The sequence below is a fragment of the Chlorocebus sabaeus genome, chromosome 11 (assembly GCF_047675955.1).
Source record: "Chlorocebus sabaeus isolate Y175 chromosome 11, mChlSab1.0.hap1, whole genome shotgun sequence".
Lineage (NCBI taxonomy): Eukaryota > Metazoa > Chordata > Mammalia > Primates > Cercopithecidae > Chlorocebus > Chlorocebus sabaeus.
This window is the reverse complement of record NC_132914.1, coordinates 115,789,653-115,809,634: the sequence shown is the minus strand read 5'-3', so window position 1 is coordinate 115,809,634 and position 19,982 is coordinate 115,789,653.

Sequence of the window (19,982 nt, the reverse complement as noted above, 5' to 3'; positions counted from 1 at the left end):
ACTAAGGTGACTATTTAATATACTGTGCAAAAATGACGTTCTTTTAGACAATTCACAGATTAGGAGAAGATGTTCCCAAACTATCCATCTGAGGATTAATAACCAGAATATATAAGAAGTTCAATAACTCGACAGCAAAAAAACAAAAAAAAAAAAAAAAAAACTGATTTTAAAATGGGCAAAAGATCTGAACAGACATTTCTCAAAAGAAGACATACAAATGGCCAACAGGTATATGAAAAAATGCTCAGTATCACTAAGCATCAGGGAAATGTAAGTTGAAACTGCAATGAGATATCATCTCATCTCAATTAAAATCGATTATATCAGAAAGACAGGCAATAATAGATGCTGGCAAGGATGTGGAGAAAGGTGAACCCTCATACACTATTGGTGGGAAGGTAAATTCATACAGCCACTATGGAAAACAGTATGGAAGTTTCTCATAAAACTACAAATAGAACTACCATGTGTTCAAGCAATGTTACTACTGGGTATATATCCAAAAGAAAGGAAATCAGTACATCAAAGAGATATCTGCACTCCTTCATCTATTGTGACACTAGTCACAACAGCCAAGATATGGAATCAAGCTAAGTGCCCATCAACAGATGAATGGATAAAGAAAATATGATGTCTATACACAATGGGATATTACTCAACTATAAAAAATGAAATTCTGTCACTTGCAACAACATGGATGGAACTGAAGGTCACTATGTTAAGGGAAATAAGCAAAGCACAGAAAGACAAATTATCACATGTTCTCACCCATATGTGAGAGCCATGAAAGTGGATTTCATGGAGAAGGAGAGTAAATTGGTGGCTACCAGGGACTGAGAAAGAGAAGGGTAAAGGGAGGGGATGAAGGGGGAAAAGTGAATATAAATACATTTATTACAACCGAACTGTACACTTAAAATGGTAAAGGTGGTAAACAATACATACATATTTTACCTCAATAAAGAGAAATTAAAATCAAAACAAAAGAAATTGCATTCTTCTGAATATGAAATGAGTGCTGTTAATGATAAGGCCAAAACAGCAGATGTGAATTAGGACTGTCCCAGGTAAACCAGAAATATATAGGTCACTCTAGTTGTATATAATGAAATGAAATAATGTATTTAAGGCATTTACCCTCAACCTTGAAACAGTATGTGCTCAACATGTTTTTGCTGTTTTTATTACCCACCTCTCAGAGTCAGTGTGAGGCCCTCAAGAGATTAAAGGTACAAAATGATCAAGGGATACAGAGCATCACCAAGGATTTTCTTAACATTGCTTCCTCCATTCTGCCCCCTTGCTTTCAAAGGAAGCATCAGTTCTGGCACATGACATCTACCCCATCTGAGCTATGCAGAGCTAGAAGACCATAAGATGACTCAACGTCTGCCTGCCTCAGGTTGACTGATGGCAAACTAGTGAAGTGCTGAATTTGGCTCAAATGCCCATCTGCCACATGCCAGGAAAGAAGTGTGGGTTTCTGGAGCAGCCATTGATGTCTGTCTGGCTGTCTGATATCAGCTAAATTCAGATTGGCAATCAATGAAGACTCCTCCAGAGACCTCATTTTTACAGCCTCTCTTAGCTCACCAACATGTCATTTTGCTGTGGTGACACCTTCATTCAGAGCTTCAGCTCCTGTTTATAAGCAGCTGTCTAAAGTTTCCCCAGTTCTACCTCTCCACTCTCCTTCATGTCTTAAATCACTTCATCTTATAGACAAAGTAAACATGTTATCAATGGTCACTTTTCTCAAGGTGGAACTAACAGATGTCAACTCACAAAATTGTGGAAAATCTAGACAGAGCACGATGGCTTCAAAAGTCTCCAATCTGACACCCTGAATTTACAGATTAAGAAACCAAGACTCAGGAAGAAGAGAAACTTGCCCAATGTCACATGCAAATTATTTTTGTATTAGAATAGGGGTTGACAGTAGGACTCTGGAATTAGGCTGTTTAGATTCAAATTCTATCTCCATTACATTCAAATGACTTTATCTTTCTATGCCTCAGTTTTCTTAGCTATAAAATGACACTAATAGCAGCACTTACCTCCTTGTATTATTAAGAGGATTAAATGAGAGAGTGAACATAAACTCCTTAGCACAGTTCCTAGGGTTTAGAATAAGCATCATATAACAGTTGCTTTTTATTATTATTTCTTAAACTATAGTGACGGGCTCTCACTCTATTGCCCAGGCTGGAATGCAGTGTGATTATCAGTCACTGTGGCCTCAAACTCTGTGGATCAAGCAATCCTCCTGCCTCAGCCTCCTGAGTAGCTGGGATAATAGGTGTGTGCTACCATGCCTGGCTTGCTTTAAATTATTTTTAATACTAATGGAGCTGATACAAGATTTCAGGTCTCTTAGTAAGAAAAAAACCATGAACTTGTCCAGGTCTCATCATTTCCTGATGCATTCTTAAGAAAGAGGGCATAAAAAAAAAATAGAGGGCATTTTTTTAGGACTTTAGATTTTAAAATGTTTTTCCTTCACAGCGTTTAATGTTCTCAATGTAATGAACTTGACCAGGATTTCTTAAACTGTATTTCTCAAAATAGTGGTTTCCTTCAAAGCTAAAAATTCCTTGAAATTCCTAGTTTGGTGATCATACAAGTTTGAGAAATATTGGGCCTTCTATCTTCCTTTTCTTTGGTGATCCATAATGCACATAAACATATTAAAGGTCTGAGAAGTCCTGTAAGAAAGAAGTTTACATAGTGTTATTTAAACTAGCATTTTCCAAATATATTTGACCGTAAAATTCTTTTGAATACTCTTACTGACACTGGTATCCCATGAACATGGTTTGAGAAGCTCTGAATTAAAGTTTCTTGAAGTCTTCCCCGCAAAATCAGAAGCCAAGTCATGTCATCTGACATTCCACAGCTTCCCAACTTGACAGAAAATTCGTTCCAGCAAATAACCCATATTTGACATCTTCTGCCCAATTTCAACCCCCCAGGTAGCACTGAGTCTTGACAACTACATTTGTCCAACTTTATTCTGTCCCCTCCCCTCAATCATTTAGCCACAGCTAATTGGACCAGAGGTGTACAACTAACTGAGGATGAACCAATCAGATTCTACCCCAAGAAAGTCTAGCTTAGGGAGCTGTCCCTCTTCTAAAGTCAAAATTCTTACTACTGGAGACCCAGAAACTATTCTGCTTCTAACTTCTCAAACTCTCCCCATGTGTTGGTAAAGATAATGAACAACATCTCCAGGACTACATTTGATTGCTCACTTGCCACGACTCCAAGAGAAGTCCAAGAATTGAATCTTGGCCCTGATTGGCCCCACTTGGGTGACTTACTCATCCTGAATCAATCACAGAGGACAAGAAATACGTGGCTCTGATTGGCTGGGCATGAGTCACATGACCCTTCCTGGAACCAGGATTGACAAAAAACACATCTGAATCTCACAGGATTGTAAGTATGGGAAGAGTTGTTCCTGCAAAGGAAGACTGAGGTCCTGTGACCAGAAGAATGGGGAATATATTGTAGGCAGAAAAATACAAGTATATCTACTACACCCAAGGCCATAGGCCATATTATGATTTTTTGGGGCGTTGGGCACTTTTGCCTCCCTGAGTTCCTTCCTCCATTAAGAAAATTCTGGCATACAACTGTGTTGGGGTAAAGACAAATATAATCCGGCTGGATTATATTCATGTTTTTCTTCGGATTTTAAAAGAAATTAAAATGTTTTTAAGGGCCCCTAAAAGTGTCATGGGCTCTAAGCAATGCACTTACTATCCCAATGGATAAATCAGCCCTGACCAAACCTGTTCTCAGAAGGAAACAACTGAAGCAGAAACCCGTGTAAACTGGTTAGCAAGTATTCTTCCTGTAACTGCCTTGTATGCCATCCTCCAGCCTGTCCTGAGAGCTCATGAGGGGCAGCCAATTCTTCTGAAGAATTGACTTAGAGAAAAGGAAGAGAGAGAGCAAGTAATTTTTGAGAGAGACCAAGCAAATTATGGGCTTCTTAATAAGAATAATCTTCCTGCTAAGGGGTTTATCTGCCAGAGTGCCTTAATCTGCTTCCAAAGTTCATATACATTAACTGCCCAGTCTCTTAAGGATGCAGACAGCCCCTTTCACAGATCTCTCACTTGCTGTAAACCAACTTATATTCATGGCTACTATTTTTAGGATTACATGAAGTCAGTAACCTTTTATTTCTTTTTCTTTTTTTTTTTTTTTTTTTTTTTTTGAGACGGAGTTTTGCTCTTGTTGCCCAGGCTGGAGTGCAATGATGCGATCTCAGCTTACTGCAACCTCCACCTCCTGGATTCAAGCAATTCTCCTGCCTCAGCCTCCTGAGTAGCCAGAATTACAGGCGTGCACCACCAAGCCTGGCTAATTTTGTATTTTTAGTAGAGATGGAGTTTCATTCACCATGTTGGCCAGGCTGGTCTCGAACTCCTGACCTCAGTGATCCACCCACCTTGGCTTCCCAAGGAACTGGGATTAAAAGTGTGAGCCACCATGCCCAGCCACCTTTTACTTTCTTTTTCAAGAGTTTAAAGAGCAATGAACAAAGATGATGTTTTTATGGAGAGGAAAACCAGAGAAAGAGACGAGCTGAAAAGGGTCCTGACTGCTTTGGAGCCAGAAGCCTTAATGGGACTTTCCAAAGTTAGCTGGGAAATCTACTGCCCCTAGCAATTTGCCCCAGACTGCTCTGGGCAAAGGGTCACCATTCCGTATGGTGTTGTGCACACATTTCCCATTTGCTTAACATGTTGGTTATTTTTGCCGTATTGATGTAATCAACTGAACCATTATTTACTAAACTTTTGTTTAATTTAAAACAACTCACTTTTATCCACATGGCCTCATTCTGAGCAATATGATTTATGAGATCAAAAGTTTAATGAACCAGTTGCATTTTTTCTGACACATTTAATTAAAAATTAATCAAATAGGAAACATTTGTAGGTGCACAGCTTAATCCTTCATAAGCGCCCCCAATCATATGCATATTCCTGGTAGGATATCTGCCACTAATTAGCTGCATGACGTTAGCCAAGTCACTTAACCTCTCTGAGTTTCAGTTTCCTGGCCTACTTCATCTTTAATGGGCTATGATTCTGAAATTCCAGATATACATTTAGGTAGCTGAACTTAGCAGGACTATGTTCCATTTTTCCCCACTTTTCTACCTTTTAACTGAGTATTAATTTTAAAATGAGGGGGTGCTGGGCATGGTGGCTCACACCTGTAATCCCAGCACTTTGGAAGGCCAAGATCAGCACATCACCTGAAATCAGGAATTCAAGACCAGCCTGGCCAACTTGGCAAAAACCCATCTCTACTAAAAATACAAAAAATTAGCCAGCCATGGTGGTGGGCACCTGTAACCCCAGCTACTTGGGAGGCTGAGGCAGGAGAATCACTTGAACCCAGGAGGCAGAGGTTGCAGTGAGCTGAGATCATGCCACTGCACTCCAGCCTGGGCGATATAGCAAGATTTTATCTCAAAAAGTAAAATAAAATAAGGGGAAACCTATATAAGCTTTGGAAATAGTTGTATCTTGAACTACTCTTTTCACCCCTATTCTCTATATTCCAAATCTACTGATTTTCCACAAGATTCCTGTCTACCCAAGCTCCTTGAAAAGCTCAGAGGCTTTGCACATGCTGTACTTTCTGGATGCAACACTCTTCCTGCGATACTTAACACTTACTCATTCTCCACATCTCAGCTCATATGTTCCTTGCTCAGGGAAGTCTTTCCATCCTCTTGCCATTGCTTCTACATAGGCCAGGTCTTCCTATTAAATGCTTCCATATCATTCTGTATTCCAGCAGGCTAATTTTTCTTGTAAATTTCAGGTTACCACTTCACGAATGCCTGACCTCCTCAACAGACTGTAAGTTTTCTAAGGGCAGGAATATCATTTGCTTTCCTTGCCATTGTGTTACCAGGAATTTCTATAGTATCTGGAACACAGTAGTCACCCAATTTATTGAATAAATGAAATTTGCAGGAAAGAGTAATTGTAAAATTTCACAGAAATACTTTTTTATCGGGGTGGAGGGCAGTAACCTGTTCTAGAGTATCTCAACCTTTCAGTCACAAGATTGGTTTAAATGTTTTGCCTAAATTCTTTCTTACTCTTGGCAAAGAAAACACTTCACAAATAGAGTTATACCTGAATGCTATAGTCTTTGAGAGCCAATAAGTTACAAGCTGCTTCTCTGATGGAGCTCTGGAATTTCCTCCCACTCCTTACACAAGGCAAACCCAAATGTTCTTGATGCCTGTTAATTGCAAATGAAGCCTACTGTTACCTGGTTCAACCCAATTATCTACAAAGCTGGTCAAAAATGTTCAGATGGAGGGGTTTAAGAACAAAGAGGAAGAGAGAACATTATTTGAGCAGCAAGTAACCAAGCAAAATCCATCATGGTTAATTATTTGCTCTTAATTGTCAGGAAATGAAGGATAGATGGAAGAGGGTTTAAACGGAATAATACTGAAAGTGTTCTACCCAAATGCTGTAGCCAAATTTGCAAGTGAGACTTTTCATAATCCACGGGTTGTTAATTATCTAAACACGGGTCCCTCAGAGCTGCCTGAGTGAAGATTAATTAGTTTTTGAAATAATAGCTAAATTGATGCAGGGAGGGAGTTCAGACTCCAAAATAATGGCTGAAAATTTGCCATCCTATTTCTTCATTTTTCTGTGCTGGGCTCCTAGAGGACATTTATCTCCGTTGCTTTTGCAGAAAAGGCTCGTTAATCACATAGGCAGATGGGCCTTCCTAAATTTGTGACATGGAATGAAAAAGTGGCCCTGAAAAGTACACAAGGGAAAAAAACGCTGGTGACTTGCTGCACAGACTTTCTTCCAAACTCAGTTGCAGCCAGACGCTTTCTTCTCAACACATGCGTGGCAAGCTCAAATTTCGAAACTCTATTCTTTTCTCCTGGACTGGAAAATGGGCCTGTGGATGGAAAGAGATTCTTATGAATCCACAATTCAGCCCAAAGACTGGACTTTTGACTCAGAGAATTTAAACTAGATTTGTAGGTAGAGTCTTCTGAGATCATGGGAAACACACCTCAAAATTGTCCCACTGGAGACTGGGGCATTTGGGATAAATCCCCATTAGGGATTAGGATAAAACAATCATTTACCCAATAATTTCCCTTCCCTGAGTGGCCAAGTATTGCCCACCTGGGCATTAATTCTGGGAACCCTTCTCCCTGGTGCCAGAGGAAGCTCTTGGGCAGAGAAGACAAACGCAGGAAGAAACTGCCCGTAGCTGCAGGTAGTTTCAGACAAGCTGAAGGGGATACAGGATGACACACCAACAGCATCTGCTATAGCAGCCATCCCCCAGGGCAGGTGAAATGGGTGTACGAGAAGTTTGGTATGACTGTCCAGACAGACCATGATATATTATTATATTGTGGACACAGGAAACACATAGCAGTGTCCACAGTGAGCCCCTAAATTGAAGTGAGAAGGACAGACCCTTCAGAATACATCACTAACTTGAAACTGAGCTGCTTCCTGTATGAGCAACTCTATGCAGTGTGCTTTAAAGAGGACACAGATGGGATTTATTTGTGGAGTAATGATTAGAGATTCCAACAATGAAGTCTGGAGCATGGGGGAAGTTAGTACCTAGTATGTGACCATATCCAAAGAAATACCCGCTGTCCTAATTATAGCCACTGGGCTCTCAAGTCTTTTCCCTCCTACCCTAGAACTTGGGCTGAGCCCGCTTTTTTTTCCTACCTTATTCACAAGCTCTAGTATTAGCTTGGATTTGGTTTTCCCAGAAAAAGCCAGAGAGAGGAGGATTCAAGTAGTTTATGCGATAGGTGATCCCAGGAAAGCATATGTCATTGGTTGGGCTTTCTGGGAAGCAGACTAAAAAGGAGTTAGGATGTGGGATGTTTCTTAAAGAAGGCACTTGGAATCAACACTCATGGAAAAGAGCAGAAGGAAACCGGGATGGGCAGAGAGAGAAAGTGAGCCACAGTGCAGGCTGTGCAACCCCACAGGGAGCTCTGGAGCTAGAACAGACCTTTAGAGTTGTCCCAAATTTGACTCGGATGGCTAAGCCTTTATAGCCCCACCTCGACTAGTCAGTGGATGTGGGCTTCCCCAGAACAAGATGTGTCCTTGGACAAAGCAGCTGTCTGTAGATGAGGCAATCCCAAAAGGGACCAAAAGATGAAGTTAATCTGCCAGCAACACCCCCAGCAGCTGGGCAACAAGTTCATCAGTGATGGGGCATCTGGATGGTGCATCACAGTACCCAGCACATTAGGGATTGGGATAAAACAAACAATGGTAGGAAATAAGCCAGTAAACAGTGTATTGTTGAGCAGATTACCGCTGTGGGCAATCAGAGTTATCCCATCTGTGATAGCAAGGGAGCTTGGGTATTTATCCACCAACTCTCATGAGGTATTGCTTGAGAACTAATTCAGAGGAGCATTGACTGTCTGGCATTTCCTGAGCACAGGGTCATTAGGTTCCTCCACTCACTGGCAAAAGCCATCAGGCAGAAACACAGGCACTGGCTGTTGGAAGCCTTAGGCCAAGAGTGCACAGAATGGTAAAAGCCAAGGGCATATGGTTGGGCCATCAGGAATATCAACTAAAGCACAAAACTATTAACCAAGAACAACCCTAAGAGAATTGTTTTTCTACCACACAAGACAGCTCTGACTACTCTCTTCACTACCAAATTTATTACAGCACTTAGGGAACAATTCTTTGGTCAAACCACAATTAGGAATGATCTACCTAAAGTACAAAACAGAACATGTCACTCCTGCTACTTGAAACCCCATCCTACCTCCAACTGTAATACAGGAAGAAGTGCAAGTTTCTTACTCTGGCTGAAAAGGCCCACCTGGTCCCTTCCCACCTCTAAACCATGATCTCTTCTCACCTTACCCTCTCTGACCCACCCAGTTATATTGAATTCATTTATGTCTTTCAGAGTCACCATGTTCTCTTTCTTCCTGGCCTTTGCATATGCTGTTCCCCTTGCTTGTAATACTTTTCCCCACTCTCCCACACTCCTATAGCTCTCTCGGGTCTCAGCTTAGTGGCTCTTCTTGCAGGAAGCCTTCTTTGTCCCATGGGTTGGGTGGATACGCCTTCTTTAGAATCCCAAAGCACCATGGACTTTCCCACTGGTAGTATTTATATACAGCATGGTATTTTCTTGTTGCTGACACATCTGAGCTTTGCAAGGGCAGAGACTATGACTTGCTCACCAATATGCTGTTAGTACCCAGTACAAACACCTGGTACATAGTAGTTACTCAATAAATTGTGGTTGAATAAATGTGGGGTAAAGGTTAGTGAACTTTGCCCCATACCCACATTACGTGACGCCCTAAACCCCTCCCAATTTGATCTAGTTCCAGTTCTGGCAACCACTTTGATGTAATATAGACGATTTCACTGTGGACCACGGAGGAAGTCTCTACTGTGTGGTGTAGCGATGGGATCATACTTTTCATACCTGCATATCATGAGAAATCTGGTATTTGGGTTCCCAAGAGGAAAGATGCAATGATTCAAGGAAGAAAAGACTTTTAAAACAAAATCATGGAAGTGAACTGTGTGGAGGGATAGATGTTCCAAAAAAAAGAGAAGGTTTGATTAAACAAGAAGGAAGAATGTGAATTTAATGAGGTCTCTGTGGTGGCTGAGGTGCAGACCTCATCTTTTACAGCTGCCTTCACTAGAGAAATGGAAATGATAAATCAGAAATCTGGAATTATTATCAACCTGCAAACATTCAGTCCACATACTAATTGACCTCCAGGAATGACATTGGAATTTTGGAATCCAAAGGCATCCAGATGTCCAAGCAATCAATAATCCCCAAGGAAGCCAGTCAAATTAGCTAGGTCCCAGCAGACTGTGGCATGGAAGAAACTGGACAGGGCTAAAGGAAGTCAATCCGCAGGCCAGAATTGGAATGGAAATCAGAAAGCAAGGGTTGACACTGGTACAGCAATTCTTCTTTCAATTAATGCTTCTTTTTCCATGGAGTATAAACTACATGAGGACAGGAATTCTGTCTATCCTTTTACAGATGTATCCTCAGGGCCTATCGCAGTGCCAAATATGTAGCAAATCTTCATTAAATATTGGTCAAAAAATGAACACATGAATCACTAAATGTCATAGTACTCTTTCTTAAAATCTTGCAATATCTTGTTGCTGTCAATTTCTCCAGTTTTGTCTCTCCCTTTTCTCCACCATGTGTTAAGCCTGTAGCTGAGGTGAAGATACAGAGGAACTAGAGCTTTCGTACATTGATGGTGGAAATGTAAATTTGTACAAGTGCTTTGAAAAACTATCTGGCAGTTTGCTAAACTTTATAACTAAAGTTGAACATAGGCCTGGTGTATGCCTGTCATTCCAGCATTTTGGAGGCCTAGTTGGGAGGATTGTTTGAGCCCAGGAGTTTGAGACCAGCCTGAGCAACATGGCAAAAGCCCATATCTACAAAAAATTAAAATGTTAACCAGGTGTGGTGGTGTGCACCTGTAGTCCCAGTTACTCAGCAGGTTGAGGTGGGAGGATCACATGAGCTGGGGAGTCAAGACTGCAGTAAGCCATAATTGCACCACTGCACTCCAGCCTTGGTGATGGAGCAAGATCCGGTCTCAAAAAAATAAATAAAGCTGAACATAGGCATACCTGATGACTCATAACCATATGCACATATCCTTAACAGAAATACCTAATGTATTTCTAATATGCAAATACCTAATATTCATTTGTGTTCACTATAAGACATGTGTAAGAATGTTCATAGCGTCACTATTTACAATGGCCCCAAATTGAAAATGACCAAGATGCCTATAGTAGAATGGATAACATAGATAAATACATTGTGGTATTGTCTTATAATGGAATATGGTAATGAAAATGAACTAACAACTACAGGCAATCAAATGGATGAATACAACAAATATAATGTTGGGTGAAAGAAGCCAGACACAAGAGTACTCGTGCATTATTCAATTTACGTAAACCTCAAACCAGACAAAATATTATGTTAGAAGACAGGGAGTGGATGCCCTTGGGGACGGTAGTGACCAAAAGGGGAGATGGAGGATGTGGAGATGTTCCAGCAATGCTCCACTTCTGGATCTGAGTGTTGGTTACATGGATATGTTGTTCAGATTTCAAATATCTGCTGCACCATATGCACTTATGATCTGTGATTTTTGCTATACCTTGGTTATACTTTATTTTAAATGTTTCAGAATTTAAAAATTATTCTGGGCAATGAGCTGCCAACCCTATGCCTTCAGAGGCCACTACATCTACTTGATATATGTGAGAGAAATGGGCCACTGTGCCAGGTGTAAGAAAAAAAAAGTGGTAGGGGTCATGGTTAACTGAGAAGACAGGCTCTCTAAAAACATTTAAATTCAGATTCAGATCCTATAAGACTATCTCCCCCACAAAGTATAAGCTCCAAGAGGACAGAAATTTCTGGGTTTTTAATTGGCTGAATCTTCAGCACCCGGAAAAGCGCTTTGCGCATAATGGATGCTTGACGTATGTGTTGAAAAATATTGACTATAACTCTACGACCCCAGAACTATGCCCTTTACCCGGAAGGGTGTGGTTATAAAGCCCATAAACGAATATGCATGGACAACTAGTCCCCCATACTGAATCCAGAAGACTATACAGACAGACCCTTACTTGAGATTTGGGTGGTACATTCTAATCTTTACAGACTCCAAAGAGGATACAGGTCTTGGAATTGCTTTTTGTTCTATTCTAACTGTATGCCAATGCCTACAAGCCACACCAGTGGATACAAGATTTTCTTCTTGATTCTCGGAAATGATACCCATGACACATTATCCAACTTGGAAGCCTCTTCCACTTGGACCCTCATTCTTAACTTTACCTCCCCTCCAGATCCTCTGCTTATTCCAGTCATTGCTCATTCCTCATATGTTCAGTTTCTGGGGTGGTTTTCCAGCCATTGGGATCCTCCTTGTGTTCTACTGTTGGGTGAGAGATTGGAGAGTGGAAGGGAACCCAGATCCCTTGAGGGGAGAAGAAGAGATACTCACCCTGGCTCCCTTACAGTGGATTATCAAAAAAGCAATCAGCTAAATCACACTCCCAAGATCAACCTCCAGCTAGCTCATATGTTACACATGATTATACTAAAAGAACATCTATCTCCCACTGCTATATTAGCCTTAATATATGCCACAAGGAGTGGAAGAAGAAAAATATGTCCCTCCATTTCCCTATCATAATTATCATCACACTGTATTTTGATTAGCTTTATACAATCTGCTTCCCCTAGGAGATGGTGAGCTCCCTGAGGGCATAAACTATGTTTTATTTTTCTACATATCTAACTGTCCTCGAGGCACTCACAGAGGGATGGAGGTGGATGCCATATGTTGAAATGCTCTTCTAGGTAGTAGTTGAAAGAAAAGCTGCTGCCACTGGCAAAAAAAAAAAAAAAGGGACCATTTTAAATCAAATTCATGTTTGCCTCCAACAGATCACATCTGTACAAACTTCTGTACAGTCAATACTTACACTACACAAGACACCAAAAAAGGGTTAAGACAACTGAAAGCTTGAACCATTCTCAATGATGAGTTTGCATATAGTTTTCTCAGCTGGAAACTTTGGGTGCCTGCCCTGCCTTTGGTGTTAGGAATACTACATTCAGAGTAGGAAATTTAAGATAATATAAATACACCCTCTGAACTGTAAGGGCATCCACAGGCACCAGCACCGTAAACAACCTAATTCCAGCCTATATTTTAAAATTAGATATATTAATACTTTTTGAGGTGAGGGTGTGGAGAAATTGGAACCCTCACACACTGATGGTGAGAATGTGAAAATGTTTTTCCACAGCCACTGGGGAAAACAGTTTGGAGGTTCTCCAAAATGTTAAACATAAGCTGGGTGCAGTGGCTCATGCCTATAATGCTAGCACTTTGGGAGGCCAAGGCAGGGGGACTGCTTGAGCTCAGGAGCTCAAAATCAGGCTGGGCAGCATAGCAATACCCCATCTTTATTTTTAAAAAAGTGTTAAAACATTAGCCAGCCATGGTGGTGTTTGCCTGTAGTCCCAGCTACAGGAGGCCTCTGAGGAGAGAAGATCGCTTGAGCTCAGTTTAAACTGACAGTGAGCTATGATCACGCTACTGCACTCCAGCCTGGGCAAGATCGCGAGACCTTGTCTCAAAAAAGAAAAGAGTTAAATGTAGAGTTACCATATGACCCAGCAATTCTACTCCTAAGTGTATATCCAACTGGATTGAAAATAGGTACTCAAATTCTTGAGACTCAACAAGTTACAAATGCTCATAGAAGCACTATTTACAGTTGCCAAAAGGTGGAAACAATCCAAATGTCTATCAACAGAAGAATGGATAAACAAATTGTGCTATATCCATACAATAGAATATTATTCCACCAAAGAAAAGAATGAAGTACTGTTACATGCTTCAAAGTGGATGAGCCTGGAACACATTTTGTTAAGTGAAAGAGGCCAGACACAGAAAGTCACATACTATATGATTCTATTTATGTGAAATATCCAGAATAAAGTCACTGAAGCAGAAAAAAAAAACAAAAAACAAACTTTTTTTCTTAATGCAAACATAATATATGCTAATTGTAGAAGATTTAGAAAATATAAGGAAGCAAAATTAATTTTTAAAAAACACATATGATACTAATACCTACAAATAAACACCATAATCCTTCTAGGGCTTTTTTTTTTCTTTTTTTCTTTTTTTTTTTTTTTTGAGGCAGTCTCGCTTTGTTGCCCAGGCTGGAATGCAGTGGCTCAATCTTGGTTCACTGCAACCTCTGCCTCCCAGGTTCAGACAATTCTCCTGCCTCAGCCTCCCAAGCAGCTGGGATTACAGGCACATGCTACCATGCCTGGCTAATTTTTGTATTTTTAGTAGAGATGGGGTTTCACCATGTGGGTCAGGCTGGTCTCAAACTTCTGGCCTCAAGTGACCCACCTGCCTCGGCCTCCCAAAGTTCTGGGATTTCAGGCATGAGCCACAGCTCCCGGCTCCTTCTAGACTTTTATATACCAGTCCTAGCACTGGCCTCAGAGAGCCCTTGGATGTATCTTCATGTTCATTCTATTGTGCTCTGCCTGGTTTCTGTCACATGTGGTCTTCTTCTCAGTGCCTCTTTATACCCACCACTGTCTCCACCGCACCCAGCCCTAGTGACTCTCGCTTTAAGTAGACAATAAGCATTGTCTGCTGCTCCCTCTCTGTTCTCTTATATTTGCAGTTATGGCATAAACTCTGTGTTCTCTCAGCCCCTTCCTTTTGAATTCACAAGAGCCTATTTTATAAGCCAAAAATTATAGTGTGTGGGGGTGTATTAATAGCTATATCTATTATATATATGTTTGCTATAATATATATTTTATTATAGATTTATAATATATATAGTTATTACAAATGTATCTTTTATACTGACAGTCCTTGACTTACAATGGATTGACTTAAATTTTCAGTTTTATGATGGTGTGAAAGTAACACACATTCAGTAGAAACCTACTTAAAATTTTGATTTTTGGCCAGGTGCAGTGGCTCACATCTGTAATCCCAGCAATTTGGGAAGCTGAGGTGGGAAGATCACTTGAGCTCAAGAGTTCAAGATCAGCCTGGACAATGTGGTGAAACCCCATCTCTACAAAAAAAAAAAAAAAAAAGAAAGAAAAAAAAAATAGCCAGCTGTGGTGGCATACACCTGTAGTTCCAGCTACTCAGGAGGCTGAGACGGGAGGATCACCTGTGCCTGGGAGGTCGAGGCTTCAGTGAGCCGTGATCATGCCACTGCACTCCAGCCTGGGCAACAGAGTAGGATTTAGGAATTTCAACAGAGTACAAAGTAGAAATTTTTTACATTCAGAGTAGAAAATTTAAGATGATATAAATACATTCTCTGGACTGTAAGAGCATCTGTAGGAACCACGAGGCACCAGCGCCATAAACAACCTAATCCCAACAGCATAAACAACCTAATCCCAGCACCATAAACAACCTAATCCCAGCACCATAAACAACCTAATCCCAGCCTATTTTTAAATTAGATAAAGCTTTTGAGGTGAGGATGTGGAGACACTGGAAGCCTCAAACATTGACGATGGGAATGTAGAAGTGTTTTTCCACAGCCACTGTGGAAAACAGTTTGGAGGTTCTTCAACATGTTAAACATAGGCTGGGCATAGGAAAAAAAAAATTGAATTTTAATCTTTTCCTTCCTGGACTAGTGACATGTAGGTACCATATCCTTGCGCCACTGGGCAGCCACAGCGGACCACAGCCCCCAGTCAGCCACGTGATCCCGAGGGTAAACAACGAATACTCGGCGGTGCACTGTGTTACCAGATGGTTTTGCTTAACGGTAGCCTAAGGTAGGTGTGTTCTGAACACATTTAAGGTAGGTGAGGCTAAGCTATGATGTTCAGTAGTTTAGGTATATTAAATCCATTATTGATTCACAATATTTTCAACTTAGGATGAGTTTGTCAGGAGGTAACTCCGAAGTAAGTTGAGAAGCATCTGTATATGTAGGGGTTATAATATATGTGCATATATTTGTTATAACTATATACATATGTATAATTATATTCCTGCTACATAGTCCTAATTCTGAAAGCAAGATGACCTACTAGGGGAACATACATACAAGGAAATAGAGAAAAGCAAAGCTCCCCTTCAGCACACCCACACCCACATACACACACGTAAACATCTCTGTATTTCATCAAATCTAAGATGATAGCAATGACAAGACACACCATTTAAAAATTGTATTGAGGCATAACTCATATATAGACAAACGTATGAAACATAAGTACACAACTCAATGAAAAGCAACATCTCAGTGAAAAGCAACACAAAGCAAACACCTGTATGACTGTCCCCCAGGTCAAGAAATAGAACGGTGCCAGCCTCTCCGAAGCCCCTCCATGTTCCCTCCATCCCCTCAAACGATAGCATCTACCTTGACTTTGAAAACAATCCATCTTGGTTTTACTTGCTTTCTTGTACTTTATGAAAGCAGCATCATACATCCTATAGTCTTTTGTTTATGACTTCTATCAGTCAACATTATGTTTGTGAGATTCAATGTCAATTTATTCCTATTTTCTGTAGCCCAAAGAAAGAAAAAATCACTACCAATTAAACTATGGCACAAGGCTTTCTTGTCACTTATATTTTTTCTTTTATACCTACTTTAAGAGCTCTCTTAGACTTATTTGTTCACATTTTTATCACACTGTTCTTACACACTCATAAAAAATGGGGGAAATAGAAGCAAAACAAATTGGTAGCATGTTCCTAAAACCCCTTTGTGTTCAGAATCCAATTCTAAATCACTTTTGACTCACGGCCAAGGAGGTCCATGTTTGTTTTGGTTTTTCCACACCGTGTCATCCATTGTACCATGGAATTGGTGATACAGCTTTTTCTTTACAGAGGGTTCCACTATCGTCATCAGAGTTTTCCTCCATGCTGTTCACCTCAGTCTGCAAGTTTTAATGCTGGCACATCCTTAATCTCACCAGAAGTATCAATGGGAGTTTTTCAGACAACAACTGGAATTCATATTTCTTCCTCAAATGGTCCTTGTCGACAGTTTGTTGACTGACACATTATGGAGCTGAGTTGTCCGGTCAGACCACCTAGAATAAGAACAAAATTTGCAACTGATCAGACAATGACAACCACATAAAAATGGCTGTGTAGCTGGTAGCGATTATAAAAGGCCATAAATGACATCCCAACTATTAGATGACACAATGTTTTTAAATGTGTATTTTAGAATAAATACCGTAACCATTTTTTTTTATTTTTTTATTTTTTTTTTAGAGAGAGAGAGAGTCTCACTCTGTCACCCAGACCGGAGTGTAGTGGTATGATCCTAGCTTACCATAACCTCAAACTCCTGGGTTCAAGTGAACCTCCTTCTTCAGCTTCCCAAGTAGCTGGGACTTCAGGCATGCACCACTACCCCCTCTCTCTGTTCCTCTGGCTAAATTTTTTTATTGTTCGCAGAGACTGGGGTCTTGCTATGTTGCCCAGTCTTATCTGGAACTCCTGGCCTCAAAGGATGCTCCCGCCTCGGCCTGCCAAAGTGCTGGGATTACAGGCACAAGCCACTGTGCATGGTCCTCAATCCAGTAATACTTTAATGTATTTATTTTTGTTTTAGTATACAATAAGAAATGGATAAATGGTCGTGAGGTAGGACTTTACTTTCCTAAAGAAGTGAGAAAATGAACAATTCAATATATCAAGAACATATTTGCACCAAAGAAATCAAGCAGTTTGAGTTTGATTATAAAATGACATAGGAGATGGATTTGGCTGACTATATTTGGATTTTGGCCTTAAAAATTCTGTGATGCTTTGTTTTATTTCTCTAATGATTTTACAATTTCTATGCTCACCATCACAGGGAACACTGCCACCACCCATCCACCCACCTGGCCACCCCAGAAACTTGAGCACCACATCTAATGCATGTCTAAATAAGGTCTCTCCTCCCACCTAAAGATCTCACCCCTCTCTGCCCACACCTCTTTCTCTTCATCACAAATGCCCTAGTTCAATCCACCAGCATTGCTCACTTTGATGACTACAAAGGCGTCTTTGTGGGTCTACCCTCTTCTCTTCCAGGCCCACCATTTCCATGTTCTACCCAGCAAAAAAAAAAAAAAAAAAAAAAAAAGGTTCTCTCTAAAATGTAAATCTAGTCACTCCACCTCTGTGGCTCTAACAAACAACATCCCAAACTTCTTACCATGGCTCGTAAGTTTCCGCACTTTCTGGTTGAGAAATGCTACACATGGCCATGCTGGTGTATCTTAAAGAACTCCAGGGCACACCATTCTCCAGATTATGATGTGACTATCAAGCCCTGGAGTTGTGCCCTGTACAATCTGCCAACCACACACAGCCATCCCACCCTGCTGACCTCTCCATCCTCATCTGTACCACTTCCCCCCTTTGCTCCTCACATTGGACCTATATGGACCTTCTTCTAGGCCCCCAAACACACCAAACTCCCTCCCAATTTTGCCTATGCCATTCTGTCTTTTTAGATGCACTCACCCTCAGCTCTCCTTCACCTAATTAACTCCTACCAATCCCCTATATCTCGGTCCGAATGACACTTCCTCAGGAAAGCATTCCCTGATTGTCTGGGCTTTCTGTGCAATCATTCATAAACCCAGCTAAAGTTGTAATGGGTAGTTTCTCATGTACTTGGTAGTTTAATATCTGCATCCTTGTCTTGCATGTAAGCTGCCTGAGGGAAGATACTGTCTCTTCAGTAAGATACTCCCAATGCCCCCAGCATACTACCAGCACACAGCAGGTGTTCAATAAGTAGGAAATAAATGAATAAATGGATGAACCCATAGAGGAAGGGAGGAAAAGAGGGAGGGAGAATGGAGGAATGAATAGATGGGTGGATATAGGATGGATGGATAGGTAAACAATGGAATAAATGAATGAAACCCTTTAAGACAAACTGAGGCAGCATTAATCCATTTGTCAGACCTCATGAGAGCTTCAAGGTATCTTCATTCTTCTCTCCTTCCTCTTCCTAACCTATCCTCTACCTAATTTGGCCTGAGAATTGGAGCCCTCCAATGGTTCCAATATTGCCTTTAACCTACAGTTGCCAAATTTAATACATAAAAGCACAGGACACCCAGCAAAATGAGAATTTCAGATAAACGATGAATGAAATAAAATTTTTACATACTTACACTATATTTTGTTTTGCTATCAGAAATTCTAATTTTACATGGAAACCTGTATTTTTCCTGGCAACTCTACTTCAACCCCTGTGCCAAACCTGGACCGTGTTGCCCCTCAGCTCCATGCCCCGTCTTCCTCTCCTCAACTCTGTATAATGGAATACAGATGACCTCTGTAAAATGGGATTAGGTGACCTGAGCAAACTGCATTTCCCGGAACCCTTTGCTAACTGGCTTTGGCTGGGTTTTGCCAATGGGAGCCCAGGTGGGAGAAACAGTAAGAGAGAAGTCAATGTCATTTTCTCCCTTCTTCCTTGCCTCAGGCATTATCTCTAGTAGCAGCTGTGTCTCCTCTGTAACTCTAGCTCCTGCCAGAAAGTTCTCTGTAGTTCCAGCATCCAAAGGGTGACCTCAGCTCCTGGACTGTGATCACACCATCCCGGCTCTCTGTTCCTCTGGCCTAGAAGAGATAGCAGCTTCCTGCCGTTACCCATCTCTGAGTTTCGCCTCATCATGTTAGTTTGGCTTCTCCATTGTTTGCTCATCTGTGTAACCTACCCCCTGTGTTAACTTCCTTTTGTATTAAAACCTCAGAAGATTTCTGTTTTCAGCCCTGATTCTACACCCCAAGTCCCTGACACCTTGTACAGCCTCCTGTCTGGCTGCTAGGAATAACTTTTCCAAGACTGTGGGCCTAGGATAGCATTCTCAGTAATGTGTCTGCTTTCAAGACCTTTCTCCCATATTGTAGTAACAGCTTGCTTTACCTGGTCTGATGTCTGGGGAAATGGCCTAAGTATTATTTTATGAGTAACAGTAATAGAGCTAATATTTATTGAGCAGCTACTATATGCAAAGTACTGCACATGCTTCATCTCAGTCACCTTCCAATGTAAACTTATGACTTGATACAATTATCCCCATTATCCAGATGAAAACCCTAAGGCTTAGACACTCAGGTGACATACTTAGGAAGAGCAAACCCAGACACATCTGATTCCACGATCTTAATCATCCTACTCTACTGCCTGGGAATCCAATCCCATCTTTCTCTCACACCATCCCTCGGCTTTGTTCTTAGAGCCAATGCTAATTCTCTCAGATTTGGGTATCTTTAGAAGCTAGTGTGCAGGGTTTTTCTTGAGGGGTCTTAGAGTTTT